Below are 18,338 nucleotides of genomic sequence, written 5' to 3'. Positions count from 1 at the left end.
AAAGGGTGGGGTTGGGAGAGCTTCCATGTTGGTGAACATGGGAGATTCTGGGAGAGTGACATTGCAAAGAAGGCAGGGACCTCCCTGCCCTCCGCATGCCTTTCCCCATGTGTCTCTTTCATCTGGCGGTTCTGAGTTTTATCCTTTTGTGATAAACCAGTAATCTCCTAAGTAGATTGGGCCCCTGTGTCCTGTGAACCGCTCTAACCAGTTAACTGAACCCAAGGAGGAGATCGTAGGAACCACTGATTTATAGCCAGTTGGTCAGAAGCGCAGGTGACAACCTGGACTTGCAACTGGCATCTGAAGTGGGGACAGGCTCGTGGGACCGAGCCCCGACCCCGTGGTGTCTGACGCCGTGTCCAGGTAGATGATGTCAGAATTGAGCTGAATTGCAGGACACCCGGCTGGTGTGGAGAATCGCTTGGTGATATGTGAGTGGGGGGGGGGCGATATGTTGGTGTCAGAATCATACCTCCCCGTTTTGAACTCTCCCGTACCTCCACCCAAGTCCTGTAGGATGAGACCTGCTCTCTTTAATTCAGTGTTCAAAGCCCTTCACCAAGTGGCCTGACCACCTCCCTTCTTCTCTCTCTTGGGTTCCCTGGAATCCACCCTCTCTGTCCCAGCACCGGGGTCTACCGGCTATTCCCTGCACACCTGACGTTTGCCTTCTCTCGCATCTGTACCTGCTGCTCCCTGCACCTTCATACCTGCCTCACCTGCCTCCTGCTTACTTCAAAACCTACTTCCTATGTCTGTCACCTCCTCTCAGGAGCCCTCCTGATGTTGGAACACTAAGATAGGCACCTCTGTGCCCGGCAATGGTCAGGACAACCCTCTCTCAGAGTCATTTCCCTTTCTACGTTAGCTCAGAGCAACAGAACTAGGAGCTCACATTTGCCCTGCCCAGTACTAGCCAATTTTATACGAAGCAAAACCCTGTTCACTCATTTGTTTATTTATTCACGAAATATTTTAGAATTCCTGCAACAAGTTCATGTTATAATAGATGCTGGGGACACAGCAGTGAGCAAAGCAGACAGAAGTCCCTGTCTCTGTGGGGCTGACCCTCTAGAAGGGGATGCAGACGTTCGATGAAGTGAATTTCTAAAATGCACGACATCATGGTGTGTTCCCGGACAGGAAGTGGTCAGAGCAGAGTGGGTGGTGGGAGAGAAGTGAGCGAGGAGGTCCAAGAGGGGGTGGTCCAGATCTTGTAGGATCTTGGGGGCCATGGCTGGGACTTTGGCTTTTACTCCGAGCAGCACCAAAAATCACTGGAGGACAGTGAGTGGACGACTTGTAGGATCAGATTACCTTTCCAGGGGGCCTCCTGTGGCTGCTACAGGTGAAAGGGGTGTGTGGGGGGGGGGGGGGGCGGGCTGGAGGCAAAGGAGGGAGCAGGGAGACCAGAGAGGTATGTTAGTGGCAGTGGTGGGCATGGCGAGAAGGAACTATGTTTGGGGTACAGATAGTCATGACTGTGGGCTGCACTTAGGAGGACATTTTACTTTTAGCCCAATTTTAATGATGCAGAAATGGAGACACAGAAATGTTAAGAAATGTGCCCAAGGTCACATAGTTAAAAGTACTCATGTGTGGTAACCAGAGAGCCCGCACATGCGTCCCCCTCAAGCACGAGATTCCTGGGGCGGGGCATGTCCGACCCATCGCTGTGCCTCGCACTGAGCGCCCCGGGGACCCGCGCACAGCAGGAACCCCGCACATTCCACTTGAATTTCTCCGCATCTCTCCCGCGGCCGCCGTTCATTCCGCCCAGTGGCCACGAGAGGGCAGCGGTGCCTTTCCCTCCGCAAAAAGTTTCCAGCACCGCTTCAACCAGAGTCAACCTTGTCTGGTCTCCGGACAAAGTTGGGAGGTAGGGACCCAACTGGTGACCACCCTCCCATTAACCGCAACCCCCTGCCCGAGCCAGAGGCAAAGAACGCACCTGAGGACGCTGAAGGAGATTGGGCTGGACCAGCAAGACCTGCATCAGTATGCCTCCGTGGGGTCCCTCATCATCTATGAGAAAGTGATGCCAAGGCTTGCCCAGGTCACCCAGGGATTGATACCAGAATGGCTGCTCGGTTCTCTGGGACCCGCTCCAGCCCTTCTCCCAGGAGATCCCGTCCCGTGCATGACCCCAGGGGCTTCCGCCAGCCTAGCTGACGCCGGGAAGCATGGGTTGGGGGTTGGGCAGGTGCACATGGTGGTCAGATCAGAGGAGGTCCCTGTGGTCGTGGGTGTGCAGCTTGAAGGCTGCAGGGGCCAGCCAGCGAGGAGACCGGTGGGGGCCGCCTGCTGGCCAGGCGCTGGTCTATTTTATTTTGTCCACAGACTGGAGAGCAGTAATCACGGAAGGCGAGCAACGCTGTTTCTCACTTCGGTTGTTGGTGGCATTGAGTGTGGATTGATTTTCAAGCATCTACATGCCACTACAACTTGACCTTTGAGAATCCGCAGTCGCTTCTAGAAACGCGCGTAGAAAGGTCACATGGATACTTGTTTCCAAAATCCCTGCATAAATATTTGCTCAGCCAGCTGAGATCCTTGTTTGCATGTGTTAGTCTGTTTATAATTAATCACATTCGGCCGGGTTTCCCCTCTGCAGCCGAGCCCCAGGCCAGTTTCCAGGACACCGGCTCTCCTGTTGATGGCCAGCACGTCCAGGCAAAGCTTCTGGCCTTTTCCAGACAGCCTCCGCTCTCCCTGACTCATCCCTGGGCGAAGCCTGGGCCCTGCCCTGCTCTCCCAGCCTCACCTCCCTGCTTCCTTGAAACATCTTAGTAATGGCAGGTGCCGACATTCCCTGAAGTGTCACTGAAGTCACACTGTGCCAGCCTCTTTACAAGTGTTCTCCATCCAGTCGCTCCCTCGCATGACTCTTGCGCAACCCTATTCAGTGGGGATTATTATTAACCCCATTTGACAGATGTGGAAACTGAGACTAAGAGATGCTTGTAAGGGGAGGAATTAAGGTATGAACCCAGGAGCCCGGCTCAAGAGGTTATCTTCTTAACCTGTGTGTGGTATCCTGGACGCTCCAGGTGGGGGGGACCGTGCCCACGCCTCTAGCTGTCCCCTCCCCCATGCCCTTCTTCCAGTTCTTTCCTTGTCTGGCAATGGCAGCTGTCCTTCAGGTTCCCTCTTAGACCCTTTACTCCAGGGGTCTTCCTAATCTCAGGACCCCTTGCTGTAATGAGGCAATTCTCAGTTTGCACCCAGGGTTCATCCACCGTGGGAAGAAGGAGGCTCCTCATCCCTGCCCTCGGCTATGTGTCTACACCCCTTTGCTTCTGGGTGATGATGATTCTACCGCCGTGAGCCAGGACGTGTAGGCGGGAAGAGTATCCTTGGGCTGGAGGCCTGGCCCGAGGCCACTTCTGCATTCAGGGAAGCCACTGTACCTTCTGAAGGTTCCGTTTTGTCTCTTTAGGATGGGAGCAATCGGTTTTGTTCTGAATATACCTCGGGGTTGTTGGAAACACAAAATGGAACATGGGCCAATGCGTCTACCTGGGCTCGTAAAGCGCGCAACGTCAGAGGACACAGAGGTTGGGATGACTCCCAGGGCTGAGGGGGGACCAGGAAAGGTCGGGCTGCTCCTTCTCCAGGCAATCCCTCGGCTGTGCCCACACTCTGAAGGGGACACTCATTCCTGGGGCCCAGTCTCCTTGGAGGAAGCACAACCTGGGGCCAGAGATCAGCAGAGGCTGTAAATGCACTCACTAAGGCCTGCAATCACAGCCCTTTTGGGCGCCCCTCGTGACTTCATTGCATCTGGGCTCCATCCCTTCGGTGCCAGGCGGCAGCCCCAGAGGCTGGGCCAGATGTGAGGGAGGCTTATCAGCGGTTTCAGGGGGTCTGCAAGGCCGATAAGAGGGAAAGGAGACCTCATCGCTGCTGGCTCCGGAGGGGCCAGCCCCTTGTCCCTGGCAGCTATAATCCTGGCAGTGACTTGTCCCCAGAACAGCGTTTACACTTTGCCCTCGTGGTTCTATGGTTACCGGTAAATTTTCCAGCATCAAAACTACACACGGAAATTAATTCTCTTTGCTAAATGTGTGCCGTAACGATCTGCCCTCCGGAAAACAAGTTGCTGTGTATGACTAATTTTACAGTAGTGATTCCTTAATTGTCTCCTCAATTTTAATCAAAACAGGAGCGTTTATTTCTTATAAAATATGTTGTGTGTGGGTGTGAACTTGCTGAATCATTTCAGAACTTCCTGTCTGAAACCCAACAAAGGTGAAGGCGGTTTGGGAGGGACAAGGGGCTGGTGGGAAGTCCATGGGGCGAGGTCTTGGAGATCCAGGGTACACGGGGCGGGGGGTTCAGAGGGACTGGCTTAGAAATGTGGCTTTATGAGTGGAGGGCCATGGGAAGAGGAAGGAGGGAGGGAAGGGAGGCTGACTCTGCTGGGTGGGAACATCCTACCAAGTCTCTGGGCTGGAGCAGAGAATTCTCACAGCAGGTGATCAAAGATGCCAACATGGAAGGAACATGCAGAATAAAAAATATGTGGAACAGAATCTACAAATCGCCAGAGGGACATTTGAAGGAATGCCAGAACCAGCAAAGATGTCAGGACCATCATTTCTGGGCTTGAGACCCTTCTTTTTATTTCTGTTTTTTCCTTTTCTCGAGGAGTTCATAGGATCGCCAGGCTGAGGCACTAATAGGACGTCAGAGAACGTTCTCCTGTTAGGAGGCCAGGAGGTGGGTCTCCCCTGCCCCTTGTGCTTCTCCAGGCACAGTACAAGTCCCAAAAAGACCCCCAAAAGAGTCTTTTCAGCTAATTGCTCCACCAATGGAGAGAGCAGTGGTCTCAGGGTCTGGAACCCCCGGGTTGAGTTCCAATCTTGCCACTCCTTGGCTGGGTTACCTTTGGCAAACGACTGAAGCTCTCTGAGTATCACTATCTCCCCAGAGCTCTATCTGGCGCTGTGTTAAATCACAAAGTTCAGCTCTTCTCTCTGCAGGAAGAAACAATACCGTATGTTAGAAAGTGGGGAAAAGGTAATAATTATATAATAATTGTATCATTTATTGGAGGATGATATCAGTTATTCCAGTGAATGAGACGATTATTTTAATGTTTTAAATCCTGGAATATTTGAAACATGTTGGAAAAAGGCAGAGAGTGACAATAAGCACCATGGCCCCACCACCCAGATCCGGTAAATATCGACATTTTTGTCCTACACTCAAGCTTTTTGTGTTTTTTTTAAAATCAAATGTTACTGATGAAGTTGAAATCCTGTTTCCCTTCCAGTGCTTTTCCTCTTCCTTGCTTTCCAGAAGCAATTATTTTCATGCTTGTGATGTGTTTCCAGTCCATGTTCCTATGCGTCTGAGCAGTTGCGAAAATCTCAAAAAGAGACAAATATCATAAGGGACATATATTTCTCCATCTTGTTTTCTTATTAGACAATGTTTTTTTGCAATCAAAGCACTTTGAATCACGGGCATTTGATTAATCACTTTTACTATTGTGTAATATTTCATGGAATGAAAATGTCAGAGTTTATTAATTTTTCTGAGGAACTCTCTGGATGTTTCTTTTTTTTTTTTTCATCATAGCCAATAATGAGGCAGTAATGAACATCCTCGTTTCATCTCCTTGTGAGAGCTTGCCTGACATATGTCCCCAGAAATTAAATAGCTTTACCAAATATGATGAAACTGCTCTCTAAAAAATTTGTATCAGTTTACAGGTCTAAAAGCAGCTCAGAAGAGTTCCTGCCTCTCCTTATCCGCACCCAAGCGCCATCCATTGGTATTATGAGACTTTATCTTTTTCCTATTTGGTGGGTATAAAATTGTATCCCATTGTAGTTTTAATGTGCCTCTCTGGTTGGTAGACACGTTCAGCATCTTCTCATACGGTTAAACGGCCTCTGTGATTTTCTCTTCCTGGTTATGCAGTCTGTGTTCTGCCTATTTCTCACTCGCTTTATCATCAATTTCCAGAAATTTAGACAGGAATAGTTAGTTGTTAGTCAACACATTCTGCTTCCCACATAAGGGGGTTTTCTTTAGCTTTGTTTACTGTGTCTGTTAAAGCCTTATGCTATGTTTACTCATGTTTTTCCTTTACTGGAAGCACTCTTTGGGTCTTGTTTAAGAATTTTTTCCTTATCTTCATAACACGAAAACATTCTGCCATGTGTTCTGCCAAATATTTGAAAATATTGCTTTACTTATTAAGTTTGTCAAACCTCTCAAATTTATTTTTGAGGATGGTATAAGGCGGAGATCAAATTTCCATTTTTTCTAAGTGGATAGCCAATCATCTTGGCTATTTTTATTGTGCTGTCTGTTACTTTTCCACTGTGTTCTCAGCAGTTTATCAAATTTCCATGAGTTTGGTTTTGGGTTCTCTGTTCTGTTCACTGGTTACTTTTTAAAATTTCTACATCAATACCCCAGTACATTAATTTCTATGACTTTCTTTTTTTAATTTAATTTTATTATGTTATGTTAGTCACCATACAATACGTCATTAGTTTTTGATGTGGTGATCCACGATTCATTGTTTGCATATAATACCCAGTGCTCCATGCAGTATGTGCCCTCCTTAATACCCATCACCGGGCTAACCCGTCCCCCTCCCACATCCCCTCTAAAGCCCTGTTTGTTTCTCAGAGTCCTAGTCTCTCATGATTCATCTCTCCCTCTGATTTCCCTCCCTTCATTTTTCCCTTCCTTCTCCTAATATCCTCCATGCTATTCCTTATGTTCCACAAATAAGTGAAACCATATGATAATTGACTTTCTCTGCTTAACTTATTCCACTTAGCATAATTTCCTCCAGTCCCAACCGTGTGGATGTAAAAGTTGGGTATTCATCCTTTCTGATGGCTGAGTAATATTCCATTGTGTATATGGACCACATCTTCTTTATCCATTCATCTGATGAAGGGCATCTCGACTCTTTCCACGGTTTGGCTATTGTGGACATTGCTGCTATGAACATTGGGGTGTGTGTGCCTCTTCTTTTCACTACATCTGTGTCTTTGGGGTAAGTACCCAGTAGTGCAATTGCTGGGTCATAGGGTAGCTCTATTTTTAATTTTTTGAGGAACCTCCACATTGTTTTCCAAAATGGCTGTACCAACTTCCATTCCCACCAACAGTGTAAGAGGGTTCCCCTTTCTCCACAACCTCTCCAACATTTCTCTGACTTTCTAATGAGTCTTGATACTTGCTAGGGAAATTCCCCTGCCCCTCTGTTCTTCTTTTTCAAAATTTATTGATCTTTTATATTTTTCTATAAATTTTAGGCTCGTCATATCAAGATCCACCCTGCTGAGATGTTCACTGGATATGACAAACTTACATTAATTTAAGATTCATGAACATAGCTTATCTCTTTATTTATATATTCTTTTATGTCCTTGAATAAAGTTGTATAATTTTCTCCATGATGTTGTAAACATTTAAAAAAAATTTTTACAGTCCAGAAGTCTTATTATGTATATATATGTATATATATGTATATATATATATGTATATATATATTTATATACCTATCATGCCATGAACTCATAGGGAAAGGGGTCCAATGGCCCAGGCTCCTTCCCATGGGTTCTGAGCTTCTCTGGGTGGAGCAGGCTGGAGCTCCAGGTAAACCCAAGTACATTTCGGATCATTGTCTTTCACATGCTTCAGGAAGCTGTCTCGCTCTTAGAGGCTTAATATACTCGATACATATATTCGTTCTCTTGGCAAGAATCTTGCCCTTCACTTGTTTGTTTACATTGCCAACAATCTGGGGGGTAACGCGGTTGGCTCTTCCAGTTTCGCCATGGTGACATTTGTGGGTCATTCCGTTTGGAACAGTGCCCATTCCCTCCATGTGCACGGCATCCCCTTCTTGTAGATTTGCGTGAATGTGGCCAAAGGCACAGGTCCATGTTTCCTAAAAGGTTTAGCGAATACATGGGAGGGGCCCTCCTCTTCCCTTTGTTTGGTCATTTTGGTCAATTACTGGTGGTTCCGGCCTAAAGGGAGATGGTAAACATGGTGTCTTATATTTATATACCTTATAGTTTTGCTGCTATTGTAAATGGAGTTAGTTTTTAAATTTCATTTCCAATTTTTTTTATGTTTTACGTGAATGCAATTTATTTTTATTCTTTATTAATTATTAACAAAATTATGTGTGTGTGTGCTTCTAAAGAGTGACAAAATATTGGACCACTAGAAACCCATCAGTAAAGATGTGGTATATACAATGGAATATTACTCAGCTATCAAAAATATGAAATCTTACCATTTACATCGACATGGATGGAACCAGAGGGTGTTATGCTAAGCGAAATAAGTAAATCAGAGAAAGACAATTATCCTATGATCTCACTGATATGTGGAATTTAAGAAACAAAACAGAGGATCACAGGGGAAGGGAGGGAAAAATAAAATAAGACAAAATCAGAGAGGGAGACAAACCATGAGAGACTCTTAACTATAGGGAACAAACCTAGGGTTGTTGGAGGGGAGGTGGGTGGGGGGATGGGGTAACTGGGTGATGAGCATTAAGGAGGGCACGTGATGTGATGAGCACTAGGTGTTATATGCAATGGATAAATAACTGAACTGTACAACTAAAACTAATGATACACTAAATGTTAACTAATTGAATTTAAAAAAGAAACCCTTCAGTCAAGTTTAAGAAAAAAAAAAACCATGCTATTCTTTTGAAAGTCCTCTATATCGTCCTTCTCCTACTGTCCTCTTCCTCCACTCCTCAGGGGGATAGTTTCTGTCCTGAATTTTGTTTTAAACACTCTCTTGAAATTCTTTAAAGCTTTATCCCGTATGTTTCTATCCCACAAAACATATTTTATGTTTTGCCTGGTTTTGTTCTTTGCCTAAATGGAATCATACTGTATGTCTTCTTCCGCTCCTCAACGTTGGGTACAGAGTCAGCCATGTAGGTACATGTCATTATAATATATTAATCATCAATATCATTATATGATTACAACCACTTATTTATCCATTCTATCCCTGATGGACTTCTGCATTGCTTCCAGTCATTTGCTGACAGTCACCACACTGTTATAAACATCCTCAGACACATGGGGCACATGTGCCCGAATATCTCTAGGATATATTCTAGGGTTGGAATTGCTGGGTCATAGGGTATTCACATCTTCAAATTTACTAGGTGATGCCAAATTGTTTCTCCAGGTATCCCCACCATAAGCAGTATATTGGTTGCTTTGTGTCCTCGCCAATGCTGGATATTGTCAGATTTTTAAATTTTAGGCATTTTCGTGGGCATTTTAAAGGCATTTTAAAGGGTATTTAATTGAAGCTTCACTTCTAAATCTATTAAGTGGAAACAACCTGTCCTCTTCATCCACCCATTTGCCGATGTTGGCATAAGGACTGAAGTTAGTAAGGGGAAAAACAGACATGGAAATATTTTGTACATTGCCAAGTTCTCCACGTGTTTAGGATGTTATGAACATCAGTAAATTAAGAGCCTCTTGGAACATCAATAAACAATGTTAAGGCAATGTTTTAGCCCCTTCCCCTCCAGGCTGAATGGTTCCCAAACTTGGAATGTCCGTAGCACTGTAGCCAAAGGAAACGCACCACACCATGACAGACCTGGTGGTCTCAGCCCATCTTCTGAAAAAGGAGCAGCTTCTGATCTCATAGCGTCTTGAGCTGGGTTGATGCTAGAATCAAGACAAAGTGAATTAAAAAGCAATAAATCGGGGCACCTGGGTGGCTCAGTCAGTTAAGCGTCTGACTCTTGATTTTGGCTCAGGTCATGATCTCAGGGTTGTGAGATCAAGCCCCGTGTCAGGCTCCATTCTGGGCGTGGAGCTTGCTTAAGATTCTCTCTTTCCCTCTGCCCTCCCCTGCCCCACTCTCTATCTCTAAAAAAAAAAAAAGAAAAGAAAAAAGAAAGAGAAAGAAAGAAAGAAGAAAAGAAGATAAAAGAAAGGCAGTAACTCCAGAGCAGGTTTCCTTATCTTTGTGTGGCAGTGAGAAAATTCTTTTTTTTTTTTTTAAGATTTTATTTGTTTGAGAAGCAGGCTCCTGGCTGAGCAGGGAGCCCGATGAGGGACTCATCCCAGGACCCTGGGATCACGACCTGAGCCGAAGGCAGACGCTTAACCAACTGAGCCACCCAGGCACCCTGAAAAATTCTTGAAAAATAAGTAGAGCTGCATTTTGGGAACTTGATTGCCAATGTCTTAGCAATGTATATCCAACGTCCAAATAATTCCCAGGATCCCTTCACTATGAAGGGATCAATACCTAGGTGATGACTGCAGACTTGGCCATTTTCTGCATAACTGGGCTCTGTTTTTCTGTTTTTTCTTCTCCTACAACACTTACTCAGTCTCAGGGCAGTCCCTTACTCTATCCTGTAACCTACACACCTACTCTGACAATCTACAGACCTGAAACGTTCTGCAAATGCAGAAGGTGATTTCATATTATTAGCACTTTTGCAAATCAGGTAGGCTTAAACTATGAGGATTTTTGCCTAATAATTCTGTTGGTTTAAATTGCCTGTGGGTGTGAGGGTACAAGGCTGCCTTTAGTCAAAGCGCTCCAAAACACCCAAAACAGATTATTAAGCTTTTAGGTGTACTCAGGAAGAAAAGCTAAGGGTTTTGTTCGGGTCTCTCTGCTGCTGGCTGAGGTCCAGACAGTCATGTTTCATGGAAAAGCTTGGTTAGAGCACTGTGAGAACAAACACCTGAAATATATAAACTGTGTGTGCCTCTGTGTGTGTGTGAGTTACTGAGATTTGAAGTTGACCAAACCAGTAAGAATCAGCAATTCCTGAAAATAGAAACCAGGTCCCTGAGGCTGTAAGTATATGAGTGTGTGCAGATAGCGTGTATTTTATGAAGACAGAATGCGCATGGACCACTTGGAATCACAAGATCACAACTGTTGACTTTTCTTAGTCTTCCCAGGGAGCAGTATCCAGGATCCATAAACATCCAAAATACAGTTATGCAGCATCTACTAAATGCCAGGCATGGTGCTAGGTGCAGGCGGTAAAATGTGGACAGAAGGACAGGGTCCCTGCCTTCCTGGAGCTGATCCTCTAGTGGGGGAGACAGAGAAGTTAACTAGTAAACATGTGATCGATTATTGCAGCGCTCTAGGGAGCCTTACGGAGACTCATGCTGGGGATAAACAGGGCTGTGTAGACCGAGGTGAGAAGTTCAGCTTTCATTCAGAGTGGGAAGCGTTAAAAAGAAAACCACGGGCCCAAAATAGCGGTACTTGGGCCAGGCCATGTCACTAAAATGGGAGCTTAATACCTAACCTAATTGCTGTTCTGCCCTCCCCCAAAATATGGGTCTTCACCCGTCAGTCAGGCAGTTGCTGATAAGTGCGGTGAGGTAATCTCTCACGAAGGCTTTCTCCATCCCCCAAAGAAAGATGAGGTAATCCTCGTAGTAAGATCCCCCATCCTCCCCCTAAGGGAAGTGGTGATCTTGCCCGAAACAACCCTTTCTTTTCTTTTGTTTATAACATCCTTGCTCCACCGCCTTCCTATAGAGACCTTCCATGTCGTGCAGGTCCTCAGGGCTCCCATCTGCCGGCTACACGGGGCACTGTCTGGTCGGTGGATTGTTTAATAAAGCCAGTTAGATCTTCAAAATTCCTCTGTTGAACTGCATTCTTTAATAGAAGCCATAGGACGTTTTTCAACAGGGGAAGGACACAATCTAAGTGATCCTTCAATCGGCTTATTCTGGCTGCGGTGTGGCACTTGGATGGGAGGGGCAAGAATGGAAGCCAGAAGCCGAAGCGACTGAAGCCCATGCTCCAGGCAGGTGGTCCCGATGACCTTGCCTGGGGGGCAGGCAACAGATATGGAGACAAGAGCGTGGGCTCAGGGGATTTAGTCAGGCTTCGCCAGTACCTATAAAGAGATTTATTATAAGGAATTGGCGCACATGATGATTGGGACTGAGAAGTCTCCTGGTCTGTTGTCTACAAGCTGGAGACCTTGGGAAGCCCGTGGCATAGTTCAAGTCCGAGTCTGAAGACTGAGAATTGGAGAGTCAGTGGTGTGAGTCCTGGTCAGAGGGCATGCCATCAGGCAGAGCGAACAGAATTTTTGTCAGAATTTAGTTCAGTTGTAAGGCACCCAGCTGGTGTCAGAGACTTGCTCCTTAGTGTGAAACCGCCCCCCCGCCCCGGCCAACACACACACATTGGAACTGGGTGCAGAAGCACATCCGTCCAAGTTTTTGGTGGAAGCCAATGGTGTTGGATGGGGCCATTTTTTTGAGACAAGAAAGGTCAATGGACAAGTAGAACAAGAGTTGACAAGCTAATTCTGAGACATTTGAGAGATTCCAGATAACAAAGTACTTGGAAAATTAGTCTAAACCTCCTGGGGAAGTCTGTGGGGTGGGAGGCATGGGTTTGGGTGTCATAAACATGGTGACAAAGTTGTAGGACCAGATGAGAATCTGGGAGGAAGTGCAGAGAGGGGTGCTGGTCCAGGACAAAATGCTGGGGCACACCAGCTTCAGAGGTGGGATGCAGGAGGAGGGTCAGCAAAGGAGAAGGGCACAGTCACCAGAGAGAAAGTATAAAGCTAGGAAAGTATGTGGCACAACAATCCGGGAGACTCAGAGATCAATTAAGAGGAGACAGAAAAGATCACCTCACACCTGTCAGAATGACTAAAATCAACAACACGGGAAACAACAGGTGTTGGTGAGGATGTGGAGAAAGGGGAATCCTCTTGCACTGTTGGTGGGATTGTAAAGTGGTGCAGTATGGAGGTTCCTCAAAAAGTTAAAAATAGAGCTACCTACAACCCGGCAATTGTACTACTAGGTATTTACCCAAAGAATACAGAAGCACGGATTCAAAGGGATACATGCACTTCAGTGTTTGTAACAGCATTATTTACAATAGCCAAGCTATGGAAACAGCCTGTGTCCATCAACAGATGAATGGATAAAGAAGATGTGATATATATGTGTGTGTGTGTGTATATATACACACATATATATATAATGGAATATTACTCAGCCATAAAAAAGAATGAGATCTTGCCATTTGCAACAACATGGATGGAACTAGAGGATATTATGCTAAGTGAAATAAGTCAGAGAAAGACAAATCCCATATGATTCTCTCATATGTGGAATTTAAGAAACAAAACAAACACAGATTAAAAAAAAAAAGGAGGGAAACCAAGAGATTCTTAATGACAGAGAATACACTGATGTTACCAGAGGGGAACGGGGTGGGGGATGGGTTAAATAGGTGATGGGCATTAAGGAGGGCACTTGTGATGAGCACTAGGTGTTGTATGGAAGTGTTGAATCACTATATCATACACTTTAAACTAATTACACTGTATGTTAACTATATTGTAATTTATAAAAAGAAAAAAAGGGGGGGAATAAAAATGACCCTAGATTTGACAGTGTGGAGCTCAGGGATGCTTTCATAAGAGTGGTTCTATGGGTGTGGTGGTGAGAAGTCAGACAGCAATGTGCAAGGAATGAACTGGAGGTGAGGAAATTGGATTTTGTCCCAAGGGCGGTGGGGAACCACTGAAGACTTGTCAATAGGTGTGTCACCTGCTCAGATTTGGTCGTTCAGGTAGTACAAGGACAATGGGTTGGGGGGACAGTAAATAATAGGTAAACCTGCAGAATCAGAAGGTACATTGATGTGAAATGAGAAATGCTCCATGTTTCACATCCGCACCAAACCCCCTTCCCCCTAAGATTTGATGCTCATAATGATCAGGATGAAGGTGGGAATAATAGTAATAATGGTGACATTAGTGAGTATTTGCTAAATGTCAAGACTGTGCTCAGCAACTTACATGACTTATTTTACTGAGTCCTCAGCTCAACTTTCTGGGGAAGGTGTTCTTACTATTTTTCAGCTGAGGCCAGGAAAGTGAGGGGAAATTGAAAGACAGCAAGTAATTTGCTCAAGACCACACAGATAGAGGGGAGATGAAGCCAGAGGGACAACAGAGGGTGTGGGGGCGGCTGATGAAGGACCCTGTGACCATGGTCAGGACTTGGGTTTTACTCTGAGTGAAATGGGGAGCCAGTGAGGGGTTCTGAGCAGAAGAAAGATGTAAGGCGACTAATGGATCACTCTGGCTGATGTGCTGAGAATAAGCTGTATGGGGCAAGGGTAGAAACAGCTATGACAGTGGGACACAAACACTAGTGACCTTGAGCCAAGTTGCTAGTAGTGGAAGTGGTGAGAAGTGGTCAGATTCTGGGTCTATTTGGAAGTTAGAGAGGGAGGGATTTTTGATGATGCATTGGATGTAGATTATGTGAGAAAGAGAAGGATCAAATTTGACCCCAGCCTTCTTGGTCCTGATGTAAAGATGGTGTCCAAAGCTATGACACCAGGGTGGTCACCAAGACAGTGAGTGCAGACAAAGGAGAGGGAAGGACCCAGGGCTGAGCGTGGATCACACAGCTGCTGAGAAAAGAGAAGAGGGGGAGCCCCAAAGGAGACAGAAGAGGGGACCAGTGAGGCGGGAGAGACCCTGAGGGTAGGGTCACAGGCTCCAGCTGAGGAAGGTGCAGCAAGAAGGAGGAAGAGATCATCCAGCTCGAGTCTGATGATTGCCATGAATATAAAAATATAAAATAGTTGCGAGAGAGAAAGAGAGGTTGTCCAGAAAAGAGACTTGCTTCTTATTACCAGGGGTTCAGCATAGAAGTTACACTTCAGTGGAATGAAGAATTCTACAGGTTTTCAAGCAGGGGGCGGGGGGGATGAAAAGACAGCCCAGCATTTGACAAGATTTATAGCATTCAGGAAACACTGAGATTCAGTGCCTAAGGAAATGGATATGTGTGTGTATGGTGGTGGGGGGGGGATAGCAGTAGGCGAAGCCAGAGAAGACCAGGGCCATATCAGGAAAGCCTTATGAGGAGCCACTGGTGAGCACCCAGGATTATGGAAGTAGTTTTGCACTTTATAAACACCCCTCTGGCTGATGGTGGATGGACTTGGAGGTAGGGAGGAGGAAGTCAGGTCACCGCTGCTGTTCTCCAGGAGGGAGGCTAGAAGAAGGGTTTATTGGAAATTGTGATTTTTTTCTTGGAAGAGGGAGTACTCAGTACTTTTGCACTGCAAGTACTCTGATGAACAAAATTTCATAAATTAAAAATTTTTTATTTAATTTCAATTTAACTAACATACAGTATATTATTAGTTTCAGGGATAGAGTGATTCGTTAGTTGCATACAACACCCAGTGCTCATTACAGCCCCTCCTTAATGCCCATCACCCAGTTTCCCCATTCCCCCACCCACCTCCCCTCCAGCAACCCTCAGTTTGTTCCCTATAGTTGAGAGTCTCTTATGGTTTCATTTTTGAAAATTTTTAGATGTTCATAAGTTCTTAAGCAACTACTAAATTTGCTCTTGATGTTATTAGAGCTAATTAGAGCAAAGTAGAAACCTTACTAGGGGCCAGATGTTGTAAGTGCTTTGAAAGCGTGAATTTGCATTATCCCCTAAACAAACCTATGGAAGTTTTATTATTGTCATTCCCATTTCACAGATGGGAAAACTGAGGCACAAAGAGGCTAAGTAAATTGCCCACTGACACACAGCTAACAAGCAAGTGGCTCTGCTTTGTTTTACCAGGTGAGTTTAGTCAGTTGAAGAAACAGAACATGGGCTCTGTCAACTAAGAACACAATGAGGTTATAAAGCAACCAGAAGCATTTATTTGGGGTTTAGGAATTACACTCCAGGAGCCAGAGTGGACAGGCATTGAAAGTGTGCCAGCATGGAGGGAGGGGTGCAGGTTTCTAAAGGCAAAATCCACAAGGTTACATAAGTTGTTTTGAAAGAATTATGATTAGTGCTGGCAGAGTTTGAACTGACCATCTAATACACGATTGGCTATTTGGCTAACAGGCATCCAAAGTAGAAGAATGTGTTCCAGGAGGTGGTTGGAGTTTGCAGTTGACCAAAGTCAAGCCTGTGGTGTTCTGAGAATTGAAATAGGAGAGGTGCAGAGGCCCTGCTTCCTCAATATCCTCCCGACTCTACTTTGAGTGACTCTCTTAGCCATGCTTACTCCATTCTGAATCTTCTTTCACAGCTGTAACTATTAACAAGTCCGTGAGGAAAAAAAATCCCTTCTGACGGGGCAGCCTCAGGGGAAAGGACCAGTGATAGCCAGACTCTCACCTGGGACCAAAAGAGCCCCTGGTAGGTGAGACCTGTCAGAAGTCTAAGTTCTGAGCAAACACTGCACATCGAATTTGAGAAGGTTCTGAGCTGATGTTGAGGTGGTAAAGAGCAAATGGAGAAGTCAAGAGAGACAGAATAAGATAGGGTTGACCAGTTGGCTGTGGAGAAAGAAGAGGGCATCCCGGGTGGTGCCCTATCATCTGGCTTGGGGATGCTGGCCCACAGGGGTGGAGTAGTGTCCTTGATTTGCTATACTTAAAATCCAAAGCAAGAGATCCCTTATGACAACTCCCAACCATTGGGTTCTAGTCTCCCTGCCTCGAAAGGGATTCTCCTTATGTGACCTTGGTTATACAACTGGTGTGGGATAGACATCCTGCCAAAGTGTCCCTGGCAGGTCTTACCAAAATGAATGTTGTTTATATTCTGACCCCACTCCATCTTCAGCTCTGCAAATGTCTCCTCTGCTAATCTAAGAGGAGGAATTCTTTACTTTTCATCTCAATATTTGCCGAGTTTATAATAAGCACTCAGTAAATATTGAAGACATGAGCCAACAAATGAATGTCTGAAATGTGTAAATTAGTCCTTGTCTTTAGGGGTTTATTTTGCTACCTGGAAATAACAAAGTGTTAGCAGAGCCATGGAATGAAGACGTCTAGCCCTTGGCTCTTTGTTTGGAATCCCTCCACCACCCCTTACCAGCTGTCTGGGGGAATCACCTATCCTTTGGACCTGAGTGTGTTTTCTCCACCATAAATCCAGGTGGATAATGCCCACCCGGGGGCAACATCACTGTGAAGGGTCAGCGGGCGAATGCGTGCATGCTGTCTGTTTGGTACCATGCCTCCATATTTAGTGTCTGTCAGGAAGTGGTAGCTGGTGGTGGTGGTGACAGAGTTAGTTTGTTGCATAATTTCCTTCTGTGAAGGGGTTATCTCTTGAAAGAATGATTGTTGTGAGTTGAAGTTTATCTCTCAAAAAGATATGTTGAAGCCCTTACCCCTCGAGTGGGTGACTGTGACCTTATTTGGAAATAGGGTCTCGGCAGATGTTATCAAATTAAGATGAGGTTATGCTCCATTGAGGTGGGCCCTAATCCAATAATTGGTGTCCTTATAGGAAAAGTGGATTTGGTTTCTTTTGTTTTGTTTCTTCAGCTTTATTGAGGTGTAAGTGACAAATAAAATCGTATGTATTTAAAATATATAATATGGTGTTTTGACATGTTATACTTTGTAAAATATTTACCACAACCCAGTTAGTTAACACATCTATCACCTCACAGAGTTACTTTGTGTGTGTGTGTAGTGAGGACACTTAAGTTCTACTCTTAGCAAATTTCAAGTATACAATAGAGTATTATTAACTAGAGTCACCATGCTGTCCATTAGATCCCCAGAGCTTATTCATCTTATAATTGAAGTCTTGAACCCCTTGACAACATCTCTCCATCTCCCCCAGCACCTCAGTGCCTAGTAACCACCATTCTACTCTCCCTCTCTGTGAATTCAACCTCTCCCCGCCCCAGAGTTCACATATAAGTGAGGTCACACGGTATTTAACTTTCTCTGCCTGGCTAATTTCACTTAGCATGATGCTCTCAAGGTTTATCCATGTTGTTGCAAATGGAAAGATTTCCTTCTTTCTCACTGCTGAGTAATATTTCACTGTGTGTGTATACGTACACATACATACATGTATACATTGTATATATACATACATATATATATTACATTTTTATGCATTTATCCAGAGAGACAGAATAAGATAGGGTTGACCAGTTGGCTGTGGAGAAAGAAAATTCCATGGATGGAATTTTAGGTTGTTTCCAAATCTTGGCTTTTTGTGAATATACTGTAATGAATATGGCAGTACAGATATCTCTTCAAGATACTGATTTTGTTTCTTTCAGCTATATATCCTGGGATTGTTGAGTCATCTGGTAGGTCTATTTTTAATTTTTTGAGGAACCCCCATTCTGTGTTCCATAATGGCTGTACCAATTTACATGCCCCCCAACAGTGTGCAAGGGTTCTCTTTTCTCTACATCCTTACCAACACTTACCTGTTGTCTTTTTGATAAAAGCCATCCTCGTAGGTATGAGGGGATGTCTCATTGTG

The 18,338-nt window shown here is 45.1% G+C and overlaps 1 long non-coding RNA gene across 7 annotated transcripts in view; it reads left to right on the top strand.

The window, feature by feature from the left end:
• LOC135363568 (uncharacterized) overlaps nt 1-18,338 on the top strand; it is a 48,096-nt gene that overhangs the window by 1,972 nt on the left and 27,786 nt on the right. The window lies entirely within an intron of this gene.

Source organism: Mirounga angustirostris, unplaced genomic scaffold (assembly GCF_029215605.1).
Source record: "Mirounga angustirostris isolate CCGP_5_RB_7025 unplaced genomic scaffold, mMirAng1.0.hap1 SCAF_2, whole genome shotgun sequence".
Classification (NCBI taxonomy): domain Eukaryota; kingdom Metazoa; phylum Chordata; class Mammalia; order Carnivora; family Phocidae; genus Mirounga; species Mirounga angustirostris.
This window is presented reverse-complemented; position numbering and strand designations above follow the sequence as displayed.